This window comes from Procambarus clarkii, chromosome 5 (assembly GCF_040958095.1).
Source record: "Procambarus clarkii isolate CNS0578487 chromosome 5, FALCON_Pclarkii_2.0, whole genome shotgun sequence".
Lineage (NCBI taxonomy): Eukaryota > Metazoa > Arthropoda > Malacostraca > Decapoda > Cambaridae > Procambarus > Procambarus clarkii.
This window is the reverse complement of record NC_091154.1, coordinates 33,351,359-33,358,985: the sequence shown is the minus strand read 5'-3', so window position 1 is coordinate 33,358,985 and position 7,627 is coordinate 33,351,359.

Sequence of the window (7,627 nt, the reverse complement as noted above, 5' to 3'; positions counted from 1 at the left end):
GGGGTGTCGTCGTTCCGAAGGGGGTGGGGGCGTTCCGTAGAAGGGAGAGGGGTTGTCGTTGTTGTTAGAGGAAGAGAAGATACGAGGGGAAATATGACCTCCATCTGAAGCATAAACATTGAACCGTGTGAATATAATACTGGTGGCTTGAAAGACCGAGACTTACAGCACCCTGCCATAGCCGCAGCGTAATGCACAGACCTTTACTTTACAGACTGACAAGAGATCAGACCCTACGCTCTTGTCTCTTGTCAGTCACTGCCACTGTGAGAGAGAGACGCTGAAGCCGGCTTCCCGTGAGAGAGAGAGCGAGGGAGACGCCGGAGCCGGCTTTCTGTGAGAGAGCGAGGGAGACGCCGGAGCCGGCTTCCTGTGAGAGAGCGAGCGAGACGCCGTAGCCGGCTTCCTGTGAGAGAGCGAGCGAGATGCCGGAGCCGGCTTCCTGTGAGAGAGCGAGAGAGAGACGCCGGAGCCGGCTTCCTGTGAGAGAGCGAGAGAGAGACGCCGGAGCCGGCTTCCTGTGAGAGAGCGAGAGAGAGACGCCGGGGCCGGCTTCCTGTGAGAAGGTTTCTAAATATTGTGTGTGGGCCTTGGAGGTGCCGGAGGCTGCTTTGATGGTCGGTAAATAGGAGTGGGGTTGCGGGCTGCCAGCGGCGGTAATCTTGGGTCCTTGCCGTAAACAATATTTCCTGCTCTCTAATATTGGTTTTCCGCTTTTCAAGAAAGTTTTCTTTTCCCTTCGATGGGGGGCTTCCTCCCCCCCCCCGACTCCCTTTCCAAAGACGTTTTTTTTTTAATTGAAAATCTGTTTTCGTTTCCTCTCCAGTGAATTTTCTTGTGCTTTTCAATTATTAAATTTTTTCAATTTTTTTTTTGTTCACAAGTTTTATTTCTCTACGGCCTAAAGGGTCAGCTTCGTTACCCGGAGGTCGATGTTTTGATTCCGGGGTTTAGAACAGCAGAATCTCGCCTCAGCTGTCCTGCTGTTAGGGAGCCGGTCGGCCGAGCGGACAGCACGCTGGGCTTGTGATCCTGTGGTCCCGGGTTCGATCCCGGGCCCCGGCGAGAAACAATGGGCAGAGTTTCTTTCACTCTATGATCCTGTTACCTAGCAGTAAAATAGGCACCTGGGTGTTAGTCAGCTGTCACGGGCTGCTTCCTGGGGGTGGAGGCCTGGTCGAGGACCGGGCCGCGGGGACACTAAAGCCCCGAAATCATCTCAAGATCCTCACACTATGCTCGTCCAAGCTATCGCCGACCCCCCCCCCCCCAAAGACGTATTCAAAAATTCCTGTCACACTGTGTTTTCCAAATCAATATTTTCTCACTGCAGACGATGAGCCACAATAACGTGGCTGAAGACATGATGACCGAACCACAACTCAGAAGATGGAGAAGCGACGACGACGTTTCGGTCCGTCGTGGACCATTACCAAGTCGTGTCGACTTGATACTGGTCCACGACGGACCGCGAAACGTCGTCGTCGTTCTCCAGCTTCTGAGTTGGTGGTTTGGTCATTAATATTTTCTCAAAATGTGAATTAAGAGAGAATGTGGCCTTTTGCGGACGAGGCTGCGAGACATTCACTCACGCCTCATCCCATCCTCATAAGCAAACAGCTGATCTTCATAACAAAGGCCAATAGTGATTGCATCCACCCGCCAAACCCTTGAACTATATGTTTAACACATCTCTAACCCTGTCCATGGAGGACGGAAGAAAATATATATATGCTGGTTAGCATTGTAAATGTGTGGCCACGTTTGTGGTAGAAAATAATAATAATAATAAAAAAACCTGTTTATGCATGAAAAACGGTTTACACACAACTCACAACTGCTGACGTTCGAACACTTCCGGAACAAGTGCTTCACTGACGAATTTTGTTCGAACCACAACGCTGTAAATGCTTCACCCACATACTACAAATAATCGCCAACAGAACCTAAACATGTAACCTAACTATTCCTATATATGCACAATATGCTAATATATATTATAATATTAATTTATACTTGAGAAAATTCCTGTTTTGAACGAACAGCATGTTAAAATTGATGAATGCGTCTGTGGGGTCGACCGCTGCATGGAATAAACTTGAGTTGAGGACGGGTTGATAAATGCTTCACCCCACGTACTACAAATACAAATAATAGCCAAAAGAACCTAAACATCTAACCTAACCAGTGCCTAAATATGCAGCGTATGCTAATATATAACAATATTAATTTATATTTTAGAAAATAACAGTGTTAAATGAACAGCATTCATATTTTGAAACAAAAGTGATGAATGAGTCTTTGGGGTCGACCGCTGGATGGAATGTGCTTAGTCTGAGGAAGAGTTGCACGCCTGGTCGTGACGTTCACAATTTGGGAGGTAGCTTATCTACCAGAGTAGATAAGTAGATTAGTAGCTTATCTACCAGAGTAGATAAGCTACTAACTACAAAGTGGGGAGCGGCTTTCTTCACCTACCTAATAGTAATGAGCAGGCAACTGAAGTGTTAGAGATAACCCAATTTAGAAATATAAAAGTAGAATCTCATTCCAAATTTCCTTCTCCCCCCCCCCCTCCTTCCCAACCACTTGGGCTGGACGGTAGAGCGACGGTCTCACTTCATGCAGGGTCGGCTTTCAATCCCCCCGACCGTCGAAGTGGTTGGGCACTATTCCTTCCATCCTCTCGTCCCATCCCAAATCCTTACCCTGACCCTCTTCTCAGTGCTATATAGTCCTTATGGCTTTGCGCTTTCTCCTGATAATTCCTCCTTCCTCTCCTCTCCCCCCCCACCCCCCCAAATAAATAATCCTTCTCCCCATATTAAAATCCTCACTCCCCCCACTATCGCTATCCACCCTATCCACATTATCCACCACATACACCTCACGACGAATCCTTCCTCCCCCCCCACCACCTCCCCCCCCCCCCCCCCGCCACCAACAGCAAAACACCTGATGGCTTCTGTTGACTGGACCAGCGTCAACAGAAGGCTTCCCCTGTTGACGCTCTGTTGCTCTCTAACCTTTTTTTTGATGCCTTTGTATAAAAACAGGTTCCTTTGTTCCCTGATTACCTTCTAAGTTGTGTGTGTGTGTGTGTGTGTGTGTGTGTGTGTGTGTGTGTGTGTGTGTGTGTGTGTGTGTGTGTGTGTGTGTCGCAAACAAAACTTCGACACTTTTAGAACGTGAAACTTGGCACGTTCTCCTGGCTCATAATTTAGAGTACGGCTTTGTTTAATTTGGCTGTGTTGCCACCCAAGCTGAAGGGACGGTAGGTGAAGCCGTCTCTAGACCCCTTCAGAGCACGAGGGGACGCGACACGCCCCCTCCAGAGCACGAGGGGACGCGACACGCCCCCTACAGAGCACGAGGGGACGCGACACGCCCCCTACAGAGCACGAGGGGGACAATCATTACATTTTGATACAAAAACCAAACCATCTTTAGAGTTTAGGTCATGTGTGTAACCATTCTGAGACGTTTGTAAAAGAAAGTCATTGTCGTGGTTCCTCCTCCAAGAATTGTTATGACTTCTTGTATATTTCTCACGAAGCTTCAGATTCTGTTTTGATATTTCCCTTTGTGGAGACAGGAAAGGTGGGAAAGGGGGAAGGAAATGGGGGAGAAATGGTGGGAAAGGAGGGGGAAAATGTCCTCCAAAGGGTGGACATTTCCGTTTGGGACGGGAATGTAGTTACGAGGCAAGCAAGTGGAAAGTGAAAGGTAGGACAGGACGTTTCAGGATTTTTGAACATTCATATTATCTGTCCTCCTGTTGGTGTTGCCTTCCAGGAGTTTGTCTTCAGTGAGTGTGTGTGTGTGTGTGTGTGTGTGTGTGTGTGTGTGTGTGTGTGTGTGTGTGTGTGTGTGTGTGTGTGTGTGTGTGTGTACTCACCTATTTGTGCTTGCAGGGGTTGAGCTTTGGCTCTTCGGTCCCGCCTCTCAACTGTCAATCAACTGGTGTACAGATTCCTGAGCCTACTGGGCTCTATCATATCTACATTTGAAACTGTGTATGGAGTCAGCCTCCACCACATCACTGCCTAATGCATTCCATCTGTGTGTGTGTGTGTGTGTGTGTGTGTGTGTGTGTGTGTGTGTGTGTGTGTGTGTGTGTGTGTGTGTGTGTGTGTGTGTGTGTGTGTGTGTATGTGTGTAATATATACACCAACACACTACACAAGTCACAACTTTTCCCTCCCCTCCATCCTCATGCATATTAGACGACCCCCTAACCCCTTCCTTAAGCATACAGTATATACTCCAACTCCCCCACCTCGTGCATTAACCCCCCACCACCCCCCCCCACCCCCCCTGGATGCAAGTCAAGAGCAACAACAGCCACAGTTGACCCGGGAGGCAGGAAACAAAGACAGGAGACTGTTACCAGCAGTGTTTATAGTGCTGTTGACTCGGCTCTACCACTTTACTATTCCTCCCTAATGACGTCACGGTTTGTTTACCCCAGGTGCATTATGGGAGTGGCGTTAGGGGGGTGTGGGGGGAGGAGGAGGAGGGGGCGTGGCGTGGCAGGCCGGGAACATGGAGCCATGCAGTGGCGGGTCCGTGTTCGAATCCTGGTTTTCGATATTTATTTATTTTTTTAGGCGTGTGTCGATAGTTGATTATTTGGGGGTACTTGCCTATCTTATTTACTTACCCATGATAGTAAGTAACTTACTTATAGTTATCAGTGGTGATAGGGCAGTGAGGTCTGCTCAGCCTACTAACCTTATTGTATCTGTTTGTTTCGTTATAATTTAACTATTCTGATGTTCGAATTTTTGGTCGAAGTGGTTGATCTAGTGAACACATTGGCGGGTAACTTAATAGACATGGGATTACTTGATTGTTTCAAGTGTAGGTTGAACAACTGAATTTGGGATATATATATATATATATATATATATATATATATATATATATATATATATATATATATATATATATATATATATATATATATATATCCCCCGTCTTCCTCAGATTTCCTAACGTTAAGAAACTGTCGTACTAACGTCCCCTATCCTAACGGACCAGAGGACCCAAAAATAGAAAACGGGACAGTATTTGAACTTCGCGAGCCGCTACCATTTTTCTAGAAGACCATTTTTGGCCTTAGGTAGAGAGTATACGTCAAAATGCGACGTGTTATTAGCACAGGAGAGACACTAATGGCCCGTGATGGCAGCGATGGTTGTGCTGGTGACATTTATAGCCGAGGTTGCCTTGCGTATAGTTATAGCATTGATCCTTATGTCTGGAGCGAAGCGGTATACCGCTCAGTCAGCAGTGGCAATCAACTCCATTGTCTGGAACGAAGCGGTATACCGCTCAGTCAGCTGTGACAACCAACTCCATTGTCTGGAACGAAGCGGTATACCGCTCAGTCAGCTGTGACAACCAACTCCATTGTCTGGAACGAAGCGGTATACCGCTCAGTCAGCAGTGGCAACCAACTCCATTGTCTGGAACGAAGCGGTATACCACTCAGTCAGCAGTGGCAACCAACTTCATTGTCTGGAACGAAGCGGTATACCACTCAGTCAGCTGTGGCAACCAACTCCATCACCTTGGTTGTGTACAGCTGTGTGTGTGTGGGGGTGGGGGGCGGGGTGGATTTTTGGGTGTGGATGGCCATTATTACAATTGCTAAATTTCCTATAGATATATTCCATTCTACGTAAATATCTTCTACCAACGAAGGTGTGAAGAAACACACTTACTGTTTCCCATGTTATTTCAAGGTGACATCTTGGGGGAGGGAAGTGTACGCAGACATCGTGGGGGGGGACACGAGGATAAGTGGATAGCAACTCAACATGAGCCAGGATAACGGCACCTGTGCTAGTTGTATAATCAATGTATGTGCATTTGTGGTGGCTGTCTCCGTCGCGTGGGGCACGGTAAGGGTACGGTGGTGGACTCTAACGTACCTACCCACTTGACGCACTCCGCCACCCAACCGAAGAAGCTCCTGAAAATGAAAAGCAACGAAGAAGCGTTTTGAAACTTCTGCGCCACAGTTCAAATGAGAAATTTTTAGTGAAGACTATAAAAATCACACCAGCTTTCTTTCACTCCAACTTTGTCCAACTGCAGCGGAAGGGGGAGGGGGTTAGGTCGACCCTCCAAGCACAGCTCGGCCTCGAGGAACCTGGTCCTCGGGTCGATCCTCATCCTCTTCCTTCGCTGGGAAAATAAGACTGTGTTTTACAGAATGTCGACAGGTGGAATGGTCTTAAAAATGGGAGGGCGGGGGAGACTTAAGCAACTTAACATTAATGTCCCGATGAGTGACGCAAGGTATAGTGACAAAGTATAGTAACAAGAGGTATAGTGACGCAAGGTATAGTGACGCAAAGGTACAATGACACAAGGTTAAATTGGATTTCAACCAATAACAAGGCATACGCAGTGTCATCATTCATCATTCATTAAACATTTTACAAATATTCCCAACCCAGAATATTATAGTTATAAACAATCTTATAGTATTTCGGAGTTTGTAAACTGGTTAATAAATGTAATGAAGCCGCCATGATTGGAAAAAAGATGTAGAGATTTCGCAGGTGGTTGCGTAAATGCTGGATGAATTCTGGCCCCGAATCCCTTTACAGTGAACTGGGATTAGTCCCCAAAACCCTCTCTTTTCGGGGGGGGTTGGGTCGTTTATCATCCTGTCCTCGGAAGCTTGGGTCAAACGAGGTCCTCTGTCATCCGCTTCTGGCCAGGCTCGGACAGACCAAGTCATCTTTTGTGTCCCCTCTGAAAGGCGGCATTGGACGATAGCTACGTCAGCTTAACCTTCGTAGGTTGGGTCAGATAACGTCGACCTGAAAGATCAGGTCAGAGTAGATATAAGTTATCGTATGTGAGGTTAGGTCAGATTATAGGCCACTTGTTAACCTGTATTAGGACGGGACAGGCTAAACCACCTGTTTTCGTGTGTCTGTGATGTCAGATTAGAGTAGACACGGTCTGTTATCTTGCCTGGAGGTCGGCTCCAACTAATCAATCTCTCCTCCTGTCTCAGAAACTGCTGACGACACCCCTCATCCGTCTTGTGGTTCGCGAAGGGCCCGCCTGGTCAGGCGAATGTTGGTCAAAATGGAGCCCTATGACGATTATTTACTCTGGGCAATGTTGGAAACTTTTGGGGGGGCTGACAAGAGACTCATCGCTGAAGAATTGTTCGGAGTTGAGAACACACTCGCTGCTCCAGCCTTGCGAAGAGTGGTGCACAGTTGGAAGAGGTTAAGTGCGGGTTGTGGTCCAAGGTGTGTGGTGGGTGTCTTAGGGGACGCAAGTCGTATTCCTAAGCCTCACCCATCTTTTTTTTTTTTGGAATGGGTGAGCTTTCAATTGAGTCCGGGAATTGAACTCGGGCTCGTGAACCGAGACTCCCGAGCCCCTGTTCGTGAGGTTTCGTGTGTGTGTGTGTACTTATTATTTTGTATCTGCAGAATCGAGCTATTAGTTCTTGGACCCCGCCTTTCTTATCAATTGATTTTTCCTCTTTTATGTCTAGTATATATATTTCTCTTACACACGCGCACATATCTCCAGGAAGCAGCCCGTAGCAGCTGTCTAACTCCCAGGTACCTATTTACTTCTAAGGGAA